This window comes from Capra hircus, assembly GCF_001704415.2.
Source record: "Capra hircus breed San Clemente chromosome X unlocalized genomic scaffold, ASM170441v1, whole genome shotgun sequence".
NCBI lineage: Eukaryota > Metazoa > Chordata > Mammalia > Artiodactyla > Bovidae > Capra > Capra hircus.
The window spans coordinates 8,100,679-8,121,252 of NW_017189516.1; the positions used below are offsets into that span (position 1 = coordinate 8,100,679).

Consider the following 20,574-nt stretch of genomic DNA (forward strand, 5'->3'; position numbering starts at 1 on the left):
GGAAAGGCTATCCACTTCAGTATTCTGGCCTGGAGAATTCTATGGACTGTATAGTCCATGGGTTCACAAAGAGTCAGACAGGACTGAGCAACTTGCACGTCTCTATGGAACATTCATCAAGGTAGACCATACCATGAAACAAACTTCAGTAAATTTAAAAGAATTGAAATCCTACAGGATGTGTTCGCTGACCACAATGGAGTCAAACTTGGAGTCAATAATAGAAAGACAGAGGAAAATCATGGAATGTGGAAATTAGACTTCTAAATAATTCGTCAGTCAAAAGGAAGTCTTGAAAGGAAAAACAAATAGCTAAATGTAAATGGAAATACAAAATACCAAAATATGTGCAATGGCAGTTAAAGTGCTAAGAGGGAAATTTATAGCACTAACTGCTTACATTGGAAAACAGGAAAGGTCTCAGAGCAGCAATCCTACTTCTAACTCAAGAAACTAGAAAAAGAAAAGCAAAACAAAGCCAGAGTAAGAAGGAAGGATATAATAAAGAGCCAAAATCAACAACATTGAAAACCAGAGCAAAATCTAGGTAAAAGAAAAGATCGATAAAACTGAATCTATATTGCACTTGAAAATATGTGGGTTATTTTCAAATATCTATTTTTAAATTAAATTTATTTATTTTTAAATGAAACAGATAAATATTAAGGTACAATTCACAAAAGAGATGGACATCATAAACCATTAGACACCTAACAAAGAAACAAAGATAAATAAGGCAAAAATCAGAAGAAATATCAGGGAAAAGAAAAAATATATAATCATAGTGAGACATATTAACATTCTTCTGAGAATATTTTATCAAGTACAGAAAAACAAGAATAGGAGGATCTTGAATTATGTCACTAATACTTTAAAAGTAATAGATTTCTATTTAACTAATTTATCTTAATCATATGCTACACAAACATATTTAAAATTTTGTATCTCATACATTGTTATTAGATTTCCATAGGGCATTTAGAAAAACTGGCAAAAAGAAAAACATTACTAAATTTCAAAAAATAGAATTACTTTTTGTGTGTAATACAGTTTTATATATAAGCACATATATTATTTTTGAAATTACTTTTCATTATAGGTTAACACAAGTTGTTGACTATAATTCTCTGTGTTAGACAGTAAACCTTTGTTGCTTGTTGCACATCTGTTTTATTAATTAGAAATCTGGCATTCTAATTATATTAAGTCAAACAAGTGGAATCAAAATGTCATAAAATTTTTAGCTAGGCAAAAATTCATAAGTTTTCTGAAACACATATATTGTACACATTATGTATATATGTATACAAAAGCTTTTCTACTATGCATGATAAAGGCTTGAGAAAGAACATCAAGAAAAAGAAGATATGGAGAAACTGGAAAACATAAACTAAATGAAACGGGAGCACTGAATGTGAAATAGAAAAAGTGAAACAAACCAGATAAAAGTAAAAGATCCTCATAGAGTCCAGTTGTTTTTAAACACTACTGCTCATTAGGAATGTATCTGGAGTGCTGGTGAATAAAATGCAATTCCTGGGCATTTGTATTTTTCAAAAAATTCCAAGATGATTCTGGTATACATCTAGATTTTTAAAAGTGATTACATGTTTTTCTATTAAATGGTAGTTTTGGTCATATAGAGTTCTATTATTTTTCTGTTAACCAACACAATGGTATTAAGTGAGTAATAGCTACCTAATCACAATAGTAAATGATGTTTATCAGTTTTCACAATCAATAACCAGACCAAAAATAAAAGATGATTACAGTTGAAAGCCATAATGGGAACATGACTAACCTAACAATATAAAATAATTACTTACAATTTGGCGGGGGGGGGTCAAGCAGAGTGGTGTTGAAGTGCATACATGCACATGTTTGCATCTGCTCAGCCAGTCTGTGTCTTTTGGTCAGAGCATTTAGTTCATTATGTTTAAGGTTATTATCCATATATATGACCCTATTATAATTTTCTTAATTGTTTTGGGTTTATTTTCTGTAGGTAGGGCTTTTCCTTCTCTTGTTTTCTGCCTAGAGAAGTTCCTTTAGCATTTATTGTAAAGCTGGTTTGGTGGTGCTGAATTCTCTTAACTTTTGCTTGTCTGGAAATCTTTTGATTTCTCCATCAAATCTGAAGGAGAGTCTTCCTGGGCAGAGTATTCTTGGTTGTAGGTTCTTCTCTTTCATCACTTTAAATATATTGTGCATTCCCTTCTGGCTTGTAGAGTTTCTGTTGAGAAATCAGCTGATAGCCTGATGGGATTTCCCTTGTATATTATTTGTTGTTTTCCCCTTGTTGCTTTTAATATTTTATCTCTGTCTTTAATTTTTGTCAGTTTGATTACTATGTGTCTTTGTGTGTTCCTCCTTGAGTTTATCCTGCCTGGGACTATCTGTGCTTCCTGGACTTGGCTGACTGTTTCCTTTCCCATGTTATGGAATTTTTCAGCTATCATCTCTTCAAGGATTTTCTCAGGTCCTTTCTCTCTTTCTTCTCCTTCTGGGACCCCTATAATGTAGGGGACAACACTTAATGTTGCCCCAGAGGTCTCTTAGGCTGTCTTAATTTCTTTTTTTTAACCATTTATCATTTATTTATTATTATTATTTTTACTTTACAATATTGTATTGGTTTTGCCATACATCAACATGAATCCGCCATGGGTGTACATGTGTTCCCTATCCTGAACCACCCTCTCAACTCCCTCCCCTTGTATAGAACAGTCTTTTGGACTCTGTGGGAGAGGGAGAGGGTGGGATGATTTGGGAGAATGGCATTGAAACATGTATAATATCATATAAGAAACAAATCGCCAGTCCAGGTTCGATGCAGGATACAGGATGCTTGGGGCTGATGTCTTAATTTCTTTTCATCATTTTTTCTACTTTCTGTTCTGCGGCAGTGATTTCCCCCATTCTCTCCTCCAGGTCATTTATCGGTGCCTCTGCTTCAGTTATTCTGCTATGGATTCCCTCTAGTGTACTATTCATCTGTTTGTTTGTTCTTTAGTTCTTACAGGCTTTTGGTAAACATTTCTTGCATCTTCCCCATTGTTTTCCTGAGATCCTGAATCTTCACTATCATTATTCTGAATTCTTTTTCTGGAAGGTTGCCTATCTCCACTTCAATTAATTGTTTTTCTGGGGTTTTAACTTGTCCCTTCATCTGGGACATAACTTTCTGCTTTTTCATGCTGATTAACTTTCTGTAATGTGATTTTTGTTTTAGTTGCTGTGAGACTATGGTTGTTCTTGTTTCTTCTGTCTGCTCTCTGATGAAGAAGGCTAAGAGGCTTGTGTAAGCTTCCTGATGGGAGGGACTGCTAGTGGGAAAAACTGGGTCTTGCCTTAGTAAAGTTTTAATCCAATTATCTGCTGATGTGTGGGGTTGCACTCCTTCCCTGGTAGTTTTTTTACCATAAGTGACCCAGACCTTGGGTCTACCTGCTCTGTGGTTGGGTTAATGGCGACTTCCAAGAGGGTTTACACCATGGGGGATATTTCAGGACTGCTGCTGCCAGTGCCCCCATCCCTGTGGTGAGGCCCTGCCCACCCACACTTTCACAGGAGACCCTCCAACACTAGCAGGTAGTTTTGGTTCATTCTCCTGTGGGGTCACTGTTCCTTTCCTCTGAGTCTTGGTGCATGCAAGGTTTTGTTTGTGCCCTCCAAGACTGAAGTGTCTGTTTCCCCTAGTCCTGTGGAAGTCTTGTAATCAAATCCCGCTGGCCTTCAATTCCCTGGGGATTCTCAGTCCTTTTGTCAGATTCCCAGGCTGGGAGCCTTACATGGGGTTCAGAACCTTCACAACGGTGGGAGAACTTCTTTGGTATTATTGTTCTCCAGTTTGAGGGTCACACACCTGGTGGGTATGGGATTTGACTTTATTGTGATTGTGCCCCTCCAACCATCTTGCTGCAGTTTCTTCTTTGTCTTTGAACTTGAGGTATACTTTTTTGGTGAGTTCCAGTGTTGATGGTTGTTCAACAGCTAGTTGTAATTTTGGTGCTCTTGCAGGGGGAGATGAGTGCATATCCTTCTACTCTGCCATCTTGAACCAGAATGGTTATTTTCAAATATCTTTTGATATTGATTATTAATGTAACTCCACAGTGATAAGAGAACAGACTCTACAGTTTCAAAACCTTTAGACCATGAAACTTTTGCACCTTGTTTCATGTCCCTGGATATGTTCCAATGTTTCCTGGTTTATAATCTATGGGCACTTGAATAAAATTTGTATCCTGTGGTTGTGTGAAAATTATATAAATCTTAATTATGTTGAATTGGTTCATAGTGCTTTTCAGATCTGTATCTTCCTACTTTTCTGTCTATTCATTCTATTAATTGAGTTTGATATTGAAACTCCAATGAAAAATCTTAACTTATCTACTTAAAAAATAATTGTAATATATAGTGGAACCATAAAAAACTGTGAATCTACACTATCTAAAATGAAAGTTTAATAAATAAAAATAAAGAAATAATTTTTAAACAGTAAAAAGGCATAAACTATTATTGGAAACATAAATGGTACTCAAATGCCACCTTTCCTAAACATCTTATTTAAAATTGCACCTGCACAATTACATCAGTCAGGGTTCTCCAGAGAAACATAATATATATGTTTATATATATAATTTTATTTTAAGAAATTAGAACATGTGATCGTGTGATTGTGACTGTGGGACTTGGCATATCTGAAATCTGTAGACCAGGCCAGCAGGCTGCAAACTCAAGAAGAGTTGATGCTGCAGTCTTGAGTGGGATCTAGGGCAAACCCCACAGGATGGAAATTAGGCAGAATGTGATACCTCAGCCTTGAGGCAGAATTTCTTCCTCCAGGAAATCTCAGTTTTTTCTCATATCCTACAACTAATTGATGAAGCTCACTCACATTATCAAATGTAATCTTTACTTCAGGTCAACTGATTGCATATTTTAACTACATCTAGCCTACACCATCACCTATGTAAGTGCTTGATTAAATAACTGGATACAATAAACTAGCCAAGTTGATACATAAACTATCACAGTCTCACCCTTGTCCAGTGGGTATCCATATACACATCTCTAAATAAATACAATAACAAAGTCATTTAAAACTGAAAAATGAGCTAACTTTTTCACCATAAGAGTATGCAGTCTTTGAGTCATTCCTCTCCTTGATATCCTGTAACTCAAATGCTATGATATAAATTTAATTATCATTAATGCATCTCATGTTCTATGAGAAGATAATGGAGGGAGAAAGGCATTTGACATAAATATACACCCAAACATATTCATAAAAATAAGGGTTATGTATTATAACAATTATAGCCATTTTTCTGCAACTGGTCACATGGTCATAACTGGTGTTCATAACTACCTTATTCCACTTCTTAGTCCATTTTCCTTTTGACCTTCGCAAGCACCTTAGCTGACTGCGGTTCTACGCCTGATGAAGCCATTCAAACCTTCGTTCCTGAAAGGTCTGAGCCATTAGTAGTCCCACTGAATTGAATTATTATAGTTTTACGTTGATTTTAATCACAAGGATAGTAGTATTAAGAGATGCCTTAAGAAACCTAATGTATTCCATACAAGCTCTTCCTTACCTCCATTGTGGTGTAGAGTTCAGTTTCTCCTTAGTAATCAAGATCAATCACTTTAGCCAATAAAGTATCTCCCTTCATTGTCTATTGATTCAAAGGCATGAGAAGCCCAAAGTGGCAAGGTGACACTCTTAACTACAAGTACAATGCACTGTTGTGTCTCCTGGTGGAAGCATTCCAGTCTTTGGAACTAAGACCTGTAGATCTGCAGAGCATAACGTTGCAGAAACAGAAAGCCAAATTTATGCTATTGGATAACTATGGTAATAGTAGTGGTGCCACTCCCATTTCCACCCCTTGGTTCCTAGACCCATAAATTTTGGCTATAGGAGGAATAGCACCATGTATTGGATGCTGATGTAGAGTATGTACAAATTCCTAGAGAACATGCCTCAGCCCTGCAAATATTGTCACCCAGATGGTACTGTAATTGAGCCTTCATACAGCCATTCCATGCTTCTACCAACCCAGCTGCTTCAGGATGAGGGGAAACATGATAAGACTAGTGAATTCCATGAGTATGGCCCCATTGCCACACTTCAAGTACTATGAAATGAGATCCATGATCAGAAGCAATGCTGTTTGAATACATGGTAGTGGGTAAGGCATTCTGTAAGTCCACAGAGTGTATTTTGGGCAGAAGAACTGAATGGTGGGAAGACAAGTCCATATCTAATGCATTTGTTCCAGTAAAACTAAAGGGCTGTCCCCTCTGTGATAGAGGTGGTCAAATATATTAATAAGCCACCTGCCACCAAATAACTGGCTTGATCACCCCTGGAAATTGTGTCTGATCATAGACAAAGCAATGGTTTCTGCTGCTAACAGACTGAGCACTGAGCAGTGGGTGGAGAGAAGTTGTCCTTGATGAGTGGAACTTGATGTTTCTAAGCCCATGCATAAATCCATCCCTATCACCATGGCCACTTTGTTCATGAGCCTCTTGAGCAATGACAGGAGTGGCTGAGGAAAGTAGCTGATGGCTATCCAGAGAACAGATCATCTTATCCACTTAATTATAAAAATCTTCCTCTGCTGATGTCACTCTTTGGTGAGTATTCACATTGGACACAAATATCCAGTTTTGTGAAGGGTTTTGCCCATTCACAGAGGCCTACCCACATACGTCTTCCCTGGACCTCTTCATCACCAATTTTCCAATCATGTTCCTTCCAAGCCCCTGCTTACCCATCTAAATCATTGGCTACAGTCTATGAATTGGTATATACACACTCATACCTCTGACCATTTCTGTTTCAAAGTAAAAATGAACAAGCATGTTCACTGCTCAAAGTTCTGTGCAATGGAAAGATTTCACTTCATCACTGTCCTTCAGGGATGTCCCACAAAGAGGTTGTAGTGGTGGAACAGTCTACTTTTAAGTGTTGCATGTATATCAAACAGAACCATCTTGATATGCATGTATATCAAGCAGGCCCAAATTTTCTCTTCTTCAGTCAAATGATTGTAGAGAACTCCCCATGAGGCAATAGATATAGGTTGAGAGAAAGGAGGTAATAGAAGTAGTAGGGGCCATAAGCATTTGAGACATTTCTTTCTTTAATTTACCTGTGCCTTCAGAGCCTGCTAAAGCATAATTTTATATACCACTTCTATTTGCTAGTGGAGTGCCAGTGTGCATAGTCAACATTATAGGTTTGTGGGGGAATCAATATCCACTTCATGATGAGCATCTCAGGTCTCATAGTAATTTTGTGGCTCATGGTTAAGTGTTCAGTCTCTACTAAAGCCCAATAGCAAGCAGCTAAAAGCTATTTCTCCAAAGGAGAGTGGTTATCTGCAGAGGCAGGGTTTTGCTTCAAAATCCTAAGGGCATACACTATGATTGACTTATAAGGTCCTACCAAAGGCCCCAAGTAGAATCCCTATCTGCCACTGACAAATACCACTTCAAGTGACACTGAATCTGCTAGATCATATGGCCCAATGGCAGAGCTCTTTGTACAGCAGCCTGAACTTGTTGCAAAGACTTCTCTTCTTCTGGGCTCCATGCAGAACTAGTGGTTTTCTAGATCACTTGGTAAATGGATCAGAGTAGCACATCCAAATGAGGAACATAACTTCAAAATCCAAAAAGTCCCACCTGGCATTGGGTCTATATTTTGGTTGTAGGAGGGGTCAGATGCAGCAACTTAGCCATCCTAAGGATATCTTCACATAATACCATTGAGCCCCTAGAAGTTTCACTGAGATAGAAAGCCCCTGAATTTTGTAGGATTTATATCCCACCCTCTGACACATAAATGTCTTTCCAGTAAGTTTAGAGTAGTTTCCACTTCTGGCTCACCAGGTCCAATCAGCACAATGTCATCAACGTAATGAAGTAGTGTGGTGTCTTATAGAAGTAAAAGGCAATAAAGATCTCTATAAAGTATGAAAATTAGGAGTGGAGCAATTGATATACTTGCAACAAGACAGTATTGCTGCTTTGGAAGTTGAAAGCAAACTGCTTCTAGTGGTGTTTACTAACAGGCATTGATAAAAGGCATTTGCCAGATCAACAACTGCAATATCACCAGATACCAAGGGATATATTAGTTTTCTCAAGCAAAGAAACCACATCTGGAATAGCAACAGCAATTGGACTCAACATCTGGTTAAGGTTATGGTAATCCATTGTCATTTTCTAAGGCACACCTGTCTTTTACATAAGCCAAATAGGCAAACTAAATGGGGGTGTGGTGGTAATTAACACCCCTTCATCTTCAAGTCATTAATGGTGGCACTAATCTCTGCAGTTCCTCTAGAAATGTGGTGTTGCTTTGGTTTCCTATTTTTCTGGTAGAAGCAGTTCTAGTGGTTTCCTCTTAGCCCTTCCTACCATAATAAACCTCACTACATAGATTAGGGAACCAATTAAAGGATTATGCCAGTTACTGACTATATCTATTCCAACTATGCATTCCAGATCAGAAAAATAACCACAAGATAGATTTGAGGACCCACTGTGTCCACTGTGAGATGGACCTGAGCTACCCATTATCACTTGACATGCATGAGCCTTACTTTGACTAGTGGAGTATACTGTTCTTTTGGTTCTCCTAGAATTAATGTCATTTCAGAGCTCATGATCAATAATTCCTGCAAGTCTGATTATTTATTTTTCCCCAGTGCCTTCTTTACCACAGTAAATAGAGTCATTCATGTATTTAAACCTAATAGATTAGAGAAGCAATTCCAGAAACTCCAGAACCAACTCATAAAACTTATCCTTGGGACTTCCCTGGTGATCTAGTGGTTAAGACTCTATGCTTCCACTGTAGGGGGCACAGGTTCCATCCCTGCTCAGGGAACTGAGATACCACGTGCTGTGTGGCATGGCCAAAACAACAACAATAATAAAAATGAAAACTTATCCTTAAGATTCTGTCCTCTCAAGCCAAACTGTACATTTGTCATGGTTCTTCAGATAAACAGAATAAATAGGACATAATTTATATATGTATAAATTTATATTCAATGTATTAATATATTTATAATAAGATATTTATCTTAAGGAACTGGCTCACACAATTGCAGGGACTGTCAGTCATAAATCCATAGGGCAGGTCATCAGGCAGGAAACTGCAAGAAGTGATGCTGCCAAAAAAAAAAAAAAAAAGTAATGCTGCAATCTTGAGGTAGAATTCTTTCTTCTCCAAGAAACTTCAGGTTTTCTCTTAAGACTTTCAACTGATTGGTGAGGTCCACCCACATTATTTAGGGCTTCCCAGGTGGCTCAGTGGTAAAGAATCCACCTATCAATGCAGGAGACACAAGTTCAATCCCTGGGTCAGGAAGATCCCCTAGAGAAGGAAATGACAACCAACTCCAATATTCTTGCCTGGAACATGTCACGGACAGAGGAACCTAGCATGCTAGAATTTCTGTTATTGCATCTTTGATCATACAGAACTGAGCAACTGAGCATACACGCAAGCACCCACATTAATTAGGGTAATCTTTAAGTCAACTAATTGTAGATGTTAACCACATCTGTAAAATACCTTCACAGCAACATCTAGGTTAGTATTCTATTAAAAAACTGGGTAGTATAACCTAGCCAAGTTAACAATTAAGATTAACCACCATTGCACTCTATATTCATTTTCCCAGTCTTATTTTTTTTCTACTTTATCTGATATAACACATTCTCTATTTTCTTTAGATATTTTGAGTTTTGTCTATCTCCCCCAACTTCAATGTACTCTTCAGAATGCAGTAGATTTTGTCTTGTTTGTTCACTCTTGTAACACAGCTTCTAGAATAATGTCTGGCACATATTGTGGAGTAAATAAATATTTGTGCACTGAACTAACTGCTATTCATAAAGTGAGTCAATATTCAGTAAAATTGAAGATATCTACAGACCAGTGGTTATCAGTGGGGAGAAGTAAGTAGGTGGGGGGGGACAATATAGGGATAAAGGATTAAGAGGTACAAACTATTGGGCATAAAATAAGCTACATGGGTATAATGAACAACACCAGGAATATAGCCAATATTTTATAATAACTATAAATAGAATATAACCTTTAAAATTGTGAATCATTATATTGTCCATCTGTAACCTATAACATTATAATCAATAATACTTCGATTTTAAAATAAGATTAAAATGATCTGAAGCAAGTATGAAAAATGTCAACATTCAGTTAAGTCTAGATAATAAAAACATGGGTGTCTGATTTTTTGTCCTTTTGTGTATTTGTGATAATAACTGGTAATAAAGATATAATGGTAGAAAATGTCCAGTTTCAAATGGCAACAATTAAAACCCTCAGGACTTAAAAATATGAAACTTAAAAGATCTGTATGAAGAAACCTTTTATATATTTTTGACAATCACAGAGTCTTCAATGTTCAGTTACTGGATGGGACTACTCATAGTACAAAGATGTTCTTTCTTGTATGTATTACTATGATCTTTTAAAGACAACAATAGAATTTTTTGAAACTGAAAAAACTGATTCTTAAGCTAATATAAAGAAAAGCTCATATCAAGAAAAGTAAGAAAAATTCTGGAAAAAATACTAATGAGGAGGAAATTGGTCTCATGAGATATTAAAGTATATTATAAAGATACAGAAATTAAAAGAACTCTGTGGTACTGATATATGAATTAAATGCCCAAATCTTACCTCATCTATGACCACTTTTCTCTGTTCTGCTGTAACTTCCTATTCTAAGCCACTGTTATCTCTCACCTAGATTACTACAATATCCTTACTCCCTGCTTGCACCGTGCGCACTATCCCACCATATAGTCCATTCTCCACACAACAGCCAAAATGATCTTTTGAAAGCATAGACTGTGTCATTTCTCTGCTAGAAACCATGAAGAGATAATCACATCAGTGGATAAAAGAATTTAGAAATAGATTCAAATACATAAAAGAGATTGATATATGATAAAGGTAAAATTTCCTGTCAGTGGAGAAAAGGTTTATTATTTATTTATTACTTAATAAATGGTGTTGGGACAACTAACTAGTCATTTAAAAAGATAAAATGCATTCCTGGATTCACTCTTTTCCCTAAAAAGGAGTTTTGGAATGTTACATTAAAAAATGAAACCTTATAAAACTAATTTACTACCTTGTGTGGGAGAGAACAGGTAGTGACTGTGTGGGAGTACCCATGGATACTGTTCATGTTCTATTTATTGATCTGAATGCTGGTTACAGGGAAGTATTCAGTTTACAAAAATTCATTGAACTACATTTATGACATGTGATAATAATCACTTTTATGTACATTATATTTTAATAAAAAAACTTAAAATAAGCAAAATAATGAATTTACTAGAGAAAAGATTGATGAATTTGACTACATAAAAATCATGGGCTTTATTTCCTGCATGGGAAAAATGCTATAAATAAAATCAAAAGGCACATGAGAAACAGGGGAATAGTTTGCAACACATATAACAAACAGTTAATTTCCTTAATATATAGTTAGTAAGGGAAATTACCAAAATCACTTAATAGAAAAATGGGCAAGGGAATCCCCCAATACTCCAATAGTTAGGACTCAGCACATTCACTGTCAAGAGCCTGGAACTAGGTTGGGTAACTAGAATCCCAAAGTCTCCAACAAAAGGAAAGAAAGAAAAATGGACAAAATATATGTTAATACTCATAGTAAAATATACAAATAACTTTTCTTTAAAACTTTTATTTTGTATTGAAGTATAGCCCATTAACAATGTTGTGATAGTTTCAGATGAACAACAAAGAGACTCAGTCATGCATATGCATGTATCCACTCTCCCTCAAACTCCCCACCCATCCAGCCTGCCACGTAGCATTGAGCAGAGTTCCCTGTGTTATACAGTAAGCTCTTGTTGGTCATCCATTTTAAATGTAGCAGTGCGTACGTACGTGTCCATCCCAAACTCCCTAACTATCCCTTCTCCTCTTTCCCTTCCCCCAGCCACCACAAGTTTGTTCTCTAAGTCTGTGAGTCTGTTTCTGTTTCATAAATTGTTTGTTTGTATTAATTTTTTAGATTCCACACATAAGCCATGTCATATAATGTTTGTCTTTCTGTCTGGTTTACTTCACTCAGTATAACACTTCCTAGGTCTATCCATTTGCTGCAAATGGTATTGTTTCATTCTTTTTATGGCTGAGTTATATTTCTCTAACTGTTTTTCTTTCTCAAAATTGCTTTGGCCATTCAGGGTCTGTTGTGTCGCCAAATAAATTTTAAAATTTGTTGTTCTAGTTCTGTGAAAAATGCCATTAGTAATTTGATAGGCATTGCATTGACTCTCTATATTGCTTTGGGTAGTATAGTCATTTTGAAAATATTCATTCTTCCAATCCATGAATATATCTTTCCATCTGTTTGTGTCTTATTCGATTACTTTCATTAGCATCTTACAGTTTTCAGAGTATGGGTCTTTTGTATTCTTCAGCAGATTTATTTCTAGGTTTATTTTATTCTTTTTGATGATTAAATGGTTTTTATTTTTCAAGTTGTTGATGTAATGTACCACATTGATTGATTTGTGGATATTGAAAAATCCTTGCATCCCTGGGATAAATCCTACTTGATCATGGTATATGGTCTTTTAATGTATTGTTAGATTCAAAACATTAGTAATGTGCAAAGGATTTTTGCATCTATGTTCATCATGGATATTGGCCTGTAATTTTCTTCTTTTGTGTGTGGCATCTTTGGCTAGTTTTGGTATCAGCATGATGGTGGCCTCACAGAATACATTTAGAAGTTTTCCTTCTCTGCAATATTTTGGAACAGTTCCAGAAGGATCGGTGTTAATTCTCTAAATGCTTGATAGAATTCACCTGTGAAGCTATCAGGTCCTGGACTTTGGTTTTTTGGGAATTTTTCATCACAGCTTCAATTCAGTGCTTGTGATTATTCTTTTCATTTTTTCTATTTCTTCCTGGTTCAGTCTTGGGAGACTGCATCTTTCTAAGAATTTGTCCATTTCTTCTAGGTTGTCCATTTTATTGGCATACAGTTGCTTTCTTATGTTGTCTTGTATTTTTATGGTGCAAGTTGTAACTCTGCTTTTTCGTTCCTAATTGTATGGATTTGAGCCCTCTCCCTTTTTTCCCTGCTGAGTCTGGCTAAGGGTTTATAAATTATGTTTATCTTTTCAATGAAGCAACTTTTAGTTTCATTGATCTTTGCAATTGTTTTCTATGCCTCTGTTACATTCATTTCTGCCCTGATCTTTATGATTTCTTTTCTTTCACTATCTTTAGGTTTTTTTTTGTTCTTTGTCTAGTTGTTTTAGGTGTAAGGTTAGATTATCTATTAGAGATTTTTCTTGTTTCTTGAGGTAAGATTGTATTGTTATAAACTTTCCTCTTAGAATTGCTTTTGCTGAATCCCATAGATTTTGGACCGTTGTGCTTTCATTTACAAATATAAATGAAAATTACATTTTCATTTCCATTTGTCTATAGGTGTTTTCTGATTTTCTCTTTGATTTTGTCACTGATCCATTGCTAGTTTAGTAGTGTATTGTTTACTTGCCACATATTTGTGTACTTGTGTGTGTGTGTGTGTGTGTGTGTGACCCCATGAACTGTAGACTCCAACCTCCTCTGTCCCTGGGATTTCCCAGGAAGGAATACTTGAGTGGGATGTCATTTTATTCTCCAGGGGGTCCTCCCAGCCCAGAGATTGAATCTGAGTCTCTCACATTGACAGGCAGATTCTTTACCACTGAGCCACTTCATGAATCATAGCCTTATCATATCAAATGGGCTTGTGTAACTAAAAAAAGCTGTGAACAATGCTTCTCAGGGACACCCAAGATGGATGGTTGAAAATGAAGAGTTCTGACAAAACATGGCCCACTGGAGAAGGAAACCACTCCAGTATTCTTGCCTGGAGACCACTTTGGATAGTATGAAAAGCAAAAAGATATTACACTGGAAGGTGAGCCCTCCAGGTCAGAAAGTGTCCAATATGCTGCTGGGGAAGAGTGAAGGACAGTTACTAATAGCTCCAGTAAGACTGAAGCAGCTGGGCCAAAGTGCAAAAAACGCTCAGCTGTGGATGTGTCTGGTGATGAAAGTAAAGTCTGATGCTATGAAGAACAATATTGCTTAAGAAACTGAAATGTTAGGTCCATGAATCAAGGTAAATTAGATGTAGTCAACCAGGAGATGGCAAGGTTGAGTATCAACATCTTAGGAATCAGTGAACTAAAATGGACAGGAATGTGTTCAATTCCTGGGTTGGGAAGATCCCCTGGAGAAGAGCACAGGCAACCCACTCTAGTATTCTCACCTGGAGCACGCTGGACAGAAGAGCCTGCTGAGCTACAGTCCATGGGGTTGCAAAGAGTTGGACACCACTGAGTGACTAATACTTACTTACCGCTCTAATGGCAGAAGTGAATAGGAACTAAAGAGTCTCTTTTTAAAAATTTATTTTTAATTGAAGGGTACTTGGTTAACAATATTGTGTTGGTTTCTGCCATACACCAACGTGAATCAGTCATAGGTACACATATATGCCCTCTCTCTTAAAACTTCCTCCTACTTTCCACCCCATCCCACCACTTTTAGGTTGTCACAGAGCCCTGGTTTGAGTTTCCTGAGTCATATAGCAAATTCCCACTGACCATCTATTTTACATATGGTAGTAGATATTTTTCCATGCTACTCTCTCCATTCATCCTACCCTTTCCTTCTCCCATGCTGTGTCCACAAGTCTGTTCTCTATGTCTAAAATTATGGAATGCTTCAGAAATTTGTGTGTCATCCTTGCACAGGGGCCATGCTAATCTCTGTACATTCCAAATTTAGTATTTGTGCTGCCAAAGTGACCACTAAAGACTCTCTTTATGAGGGTGAAAGAGGAGAGTGAAAAGCTGGCTTGAAACTCAACATTTAAAAAATTAAGATCATGGCATCCCTCCCATCATGTCATGGCAAACAGAAGGGGAAAACATGGAAACGGTGACAGATTTTATTTTCTTCGGCTTCAAAATCACTGCAGATGTTGACTGCAGCTATGAAATTAAAAGATGCTTGCTCCTTGGAAGGAAAGCTATGTCAAACCAGATATCCGTACATGACTACTGGAAAAACCATAGGTTTGACTATGTAGGCCTTTTTTATTTATTTTGTTTTTATTTTCATTATTCTAGGAGGTGCTTCAAAAAAGATCTTACTGTGATTTACGTCAAAGAGTGTTTTTCCTATGTTTTCCTCCAAGAGTTTTATAGTATCTGGTCTTGCATTTGTTGTTGTTGCTGTTGTTCAATCACTAAGTCGTGTGCGACTCTTTGTGACCCCATGGACTGCAGCAAGCCAGGCTTCTCTGTCCTTCCCTGTCTCCTGGAGTTTGCTCACGCTCATGTCCATTGAGTCGGTGATACCATCCAACTATCTCACCCTCTGTTGCCACTTCTCCTCCTGTCCTCAATCTTTCCCAGCATCAGGATCTTTTCCAGTGAGTCAGCTCTTCCCATCAGGTGGCCAAAGTATTGGAGCTTCAGCTTCAGCATCAGTCTCTTCAATGAATATTCAAGGTTGATTTCCTTTAGGACTGACTGATTTGATCTCCTTGAAGTCTAAGGGACTCTCAAGAGTCTTCTCCAGAGCTACAGTTTGAAAACATCAGTTCTTGGGAAAGCATCAATTTATTGGCACTCAGCCTTCTTTATGGTTCAACTCTCACATCTGTACATGACTACTGGAAAAACCGTAGCTTTGACTATGCAGACCTTTTTAGGTCTTTAATCCATTTTGACTTTATTTTTATGTATGGTGCTAGGTAGTGTTCTAATTTCATTCTTTTACATGTAGCTATCCAGATTTACCAGCCCCACTTATTGAAGATACTCTCTTTTTTCCATTGTTTATTCTTGCCTCCTTTGTTACAGATTAGGTGACCATAGGTACATGGGTTTATCTCTGGGCTTTCTATCCTGTACTATTGATTTATATTTCTGTTTTTGTGCCAGTACCATACTGTTTTGATTACTATAGCTTTTTAGTATGATTTGGAGTTGGGGAGCCTGTTTCTTCCTGCTCCATTTTTCTTTCTCAAGAGTACTTTGACTCTTGGAGTCTTTTGTGTCTCCTTACAAATTGTAAAAAAAAAAATTTTTGTTCTAATTCTGTAAAGAATGCCATTGGTAATTTGATAATAATTACATTTAATCTGTAGATTTCTTTGGGTAGTATATTCATTCTCACTATATTGATTCTTCCAATCCAAGAAAATGGTTTATTTCTCCATCCATTTGTGTCCTCTTTGATTTCTTTCATTGGAGTATTATAATGTTATAAGTATAGATCTTTTGCTTCCTTAGGTAGATTTATTCCTAGACATTTTTTTTTGTTGTGATGGTAAATGGGATTGTTTCCTTAATTTCTCTTTCTGCCTTTTTGTTAGTGTATAGGAATGCAAGAGATTTCATGCATTAGTTTTGTATCCTGCAAGTTTACCAAATTCACTGATTAGATCCAATAGTTTTCTGATGGAATATTTAGGATTTTATATGTATAATAACATGTCATCTGCAAACAGTGACAGTTTATGTGTCTTTTCTTTGGACATATCCTTTCTCTTTAATACAATGGAATTATTTTGGATACCATAGTTTGTTTCCCCCTTTTTTCATTCTGTCCCTCTGTCATGACTGTAAACTGAACTTTGAATTCAGTTCAGTCACTCAGTCATTAGTGGGAGACAATTAGGCCTTTAAGTGTTTATAGTTGGTGCCATCTGCCCATATTATGTTGCTGCTTACCTTATTCTGTGTGACTTGCATGCCATACTTCTAAGGCTCTCTTTCCTGTTTCATAAGTTTGTGAATCCATTCTAGCTATCCCTCAGGTATACCATGATCCTTGTTGTTGATTTCAAAGCCCCAAAGGATGATAGACTTTGTTAAAAACCAAATCAAGAAGTGTGAAAGCCTTAAATACATGGAAGAATATGGCGGCTTTTACAATTAATGTTGCAGGGGTGGGGGGGGACAGTGAAATAAATTACTAAAAATTCAAAAGAAAAAGTCAGAACAAAAAGGCAATACACTAAAAGAGACTGTGGCAGTAATGCCTTGGCTTTGAGAATCTGGTTGGCACAGCAACAGCTTAAAGACGTTGGCAGCAGGCAGAGAAAGTACAGCGTGTTGTAAATGAACAGAGAATCACAGCCTAGGAGACCATTTTAGTTTTAGAAATGTCAGAAAGCAAACAGAGGTTCATCAGGAAATGAAGATTGAGAAGGCTTAAGATCTTAGTGGTCAAATTTGGCTTATATGAAAAGGAAAAGAAGGATAACCCCGGCCCCCACATGTCCCCAGGCCTAAAAGCTTTTTGGTATAGAGTAGGAAAAAGGAGAGTATATGCTCTATTATTAGGTCAAGGAAGATAACTCAGGTCAAAGAGATTTAACAGAAAAAGAAAGATGAGAGTAAACTGGAATGACCTCTCATTGCCCCTCCTCTTCCCACAAACTAGCCCAGGCCCAGAAAACTATTGAGGAGCCCTCTGAGTATTACAGACAAAGTGTCATTAATAAGAGCAGATTACAGTCCTTTTCATGACAGATTGCAAGATATTCAGGAAAAAAAATCAAGAGAGAAAGACCACAAGAGCAGCATAGGATACTTCAGGCATTATTTAGTGAATTTCAGGAGACACCACTTGTGATTGGGGAAGCAGGTATAGTTTGGAGCAAAGAGGAAGATGCCCATAACACTTAGAGAGTTAGAGCTCTAAGGGAAGAGGAGAAAAGATGAAATCACTAAACTAAGATTTCAATATGTATGGATCTGGTGTAGGTTAGATATTGGAATGATGCAAAGATATCACCTGAAAGAAATTCTTCTATTCAGGGATGTGAAGATGGATAAGGTCGTTTTATTTGAACTCTGAATGCTTTCTGCAGACTTAGAACTTCTTTTCTTCTTTTTAATATTTATTTATTTTTAGCTGTGCTGGGTTTTCATTGCTACACCCAGGTTTTGTCTAGTTGCAGTGAGTGGGGACTACTCTTAGTTGCAGTTCATGGGCTTCTCATTGTAGTGGCTTCTCTTATTGCAGAGTATGGGTTCTAGGGTGCATGGGCTCAGTAGTTGTGGTACTGGGTGAAGTAGTTGTGGCTTGCGGGCTCAAGAGTGCTGGCTCGGTAGTTGTGGCATATGGGCTTACTTGCTCTATGGCATGTGGGCTCTTCCTGGAGCAGGGATTGAACCTGTATCCCCTGCACTGGGAGCGCATTCTTAACCACTCCACCAGGGAAGCCCCTAGAACTTCTTTTATTTACAGTTCTTATTATGGGAGGAATCCCCTAAGGTAAAGCCTGGAGTATGTTAAGAAAACAAATGTCTTAAACACAAAAGAAAGAGAAGGAAAAGGAAAGACAATATGGCCCAACAAACAGTGTTAGCATTATGCATGGTAAGGAATATACAAAACCTTAAGAAATAAATCAGGGAGAAATAGAAAGAAATAGAAATAGAAGCATATGCTACTACTTCTGGGGGTAGAGTGCAAAAGAATGTTATACTACAAGTTATTAAAAACCAAAGGGAACGCAAGGTTTCAGGATAGAAGACATGACAGCAGATACACTGGTACTCACTGAGTGGGTGAGTGCCTTTGGAAGTTATCAACAGCAGCCGCTTTGGTTTAGGAATTTGTCAAGGGTTCTTTCCTTATTGGGTCATTTGTGAGAACAAGGGATGAACCTTCCTTAAAAGGCAGGTTTTGTAGTCTGAAGGAACCTGGAGCAGAGAGTGATAACAACAGTCACTGTGACATAGAGCAAAATCCTTAGTATCTTGCTGGGGACAGAGATGTGTATATAGATGAACAAGAGACTGATACTGTGAAGACTGTTAGGCCATAAATTTCACTCAGAGAGCTATCTTTTATGAATGTAAAGTACCTTCTCATAACTGGAGGAGGGTATGGCAATCCACTCCAGTATTCTTGCACAAAGAATTCCATGGAAAGAGGAGCCTGGGATCATAAAGTGTCAGACATGACAAAAGCGACTTAGCATGCACCTTCTCAAACAGAAAGTAGATGAGATTGTTAAGAATACAAGAGTCAAAGGGAAATGAAAATGAAAATACAGTTGACCCTTGAACAACATGAGGTTTAGGGGCACCAACATTCCCCTCAGTCAAAAATACAGATATAAATTTACAGTTGGAATCAATTCCTTATCCATGGTTCTACATCTTTGGATTCAACCACCCTTGGATTGTATCATGTACTATATGCATGCATGCATGCATGCTAAGTCGCTTCAGTCGTGTCCAACTCTTTGCAACCCCATGTACTGTAGCCTGCCAGGCTCTTCAGTCCATGGGATTCTTCAATCAAGAATACTGGAGTAGGCTGCCATGCCCTCCTCCAGGGATCTTCCCAACTCAGGGATCAAATCCCCATCTCTTACATTGGCAGGTGGATTCTTTGCCCACTGAGCTACCTGGGAAGCCCATCAGGTACTATATGAAAGTGAAGTTGCTCAGTCGTGTCCGACTCTTTGTGACCCCATGGACACCAGGATCCTCCATCCGTGGGATTTTCTAGGCAAGAGTACTGGAGTGGGTTGCCATTTCCTTCTCCAGGGATTCTTCCCGACCCAGGGATTGAACCCAAGTCTCCCGCATTGTAGACAGACGCTTTACTGTCTGAGCCACCAGGAAATACAGTACATGATAAATATTTATTTAAAAAAAAACCATACATAAATGAACTTATGCAATTCAAACCTGTGTTATTCAAAAGTTAACTGTATTTTAAATATGTAGGATGGATAATGAAGAAAAGGGGGGGGCTTAGAAAGGATGAAGAGATTCGAGGGACCACTACAATGAATGTGATACTAAAAGAAGACAGAATGTGAGCCTGTCTATCCCAGCTATCTGAAGACAAAACTTGTGCCCTTGAGATCCAATTAGAGAAAAATTCCTATCTATAAAAGAATTAGGACCATCTGATTCCCATACTCTTATGGAGGCATCCACATATTGTACAGTTTCTTCTCACAGAGTGACAGTTAAGCACAAAGTGAGAATAAAGAGAAGGATCACAGCTTCCTCATCTCTACTACCTCCCTCACAGAGGACCTAGTAATTTGATTGGATCCCTTGAGCCATGTTTGTTAGTGTGTTTAGTCTGGTCACTATGGATTGAAAGATCTTTCTCTTTAGTGCTTTTTTTCTTTTCTTTTTGCCATTCAGAGATATTAAAACACTAAGCCAGAGTCTTCTGGGTGCCCAACCATCTTGCTTTCCTGTGTCCTTCACTTGATATTTCATGTAGTTAAGAGTTCTTATCAATTCAATGGTCAATTACTAAGGTTGGGACTTGGCAGGAGAATGTGAAGTCCTTTTTGGACCCTGAGCTGAGGTTATTTACTGAAACCTAGCTTTACAGAGAACCCTGTACCAAAGTACTGGGCACTAAGTCCACTAATCACAAAGTAATGTTTTAATTTCTATTTATCTTTG

General features: G+C 37.4%; 1 pseudogene; it reads right to left on the reverse strand.

The window, feature by feature from the left end:
* Nucleotides 1-6,336: 6,336 nt before the first annotated feature.
* Nucleotides 6,337-20,574, reverse strand: part of LOC108634286 — a 35,341-nt pseudogene continuing 21,103 nt past the window's right edge.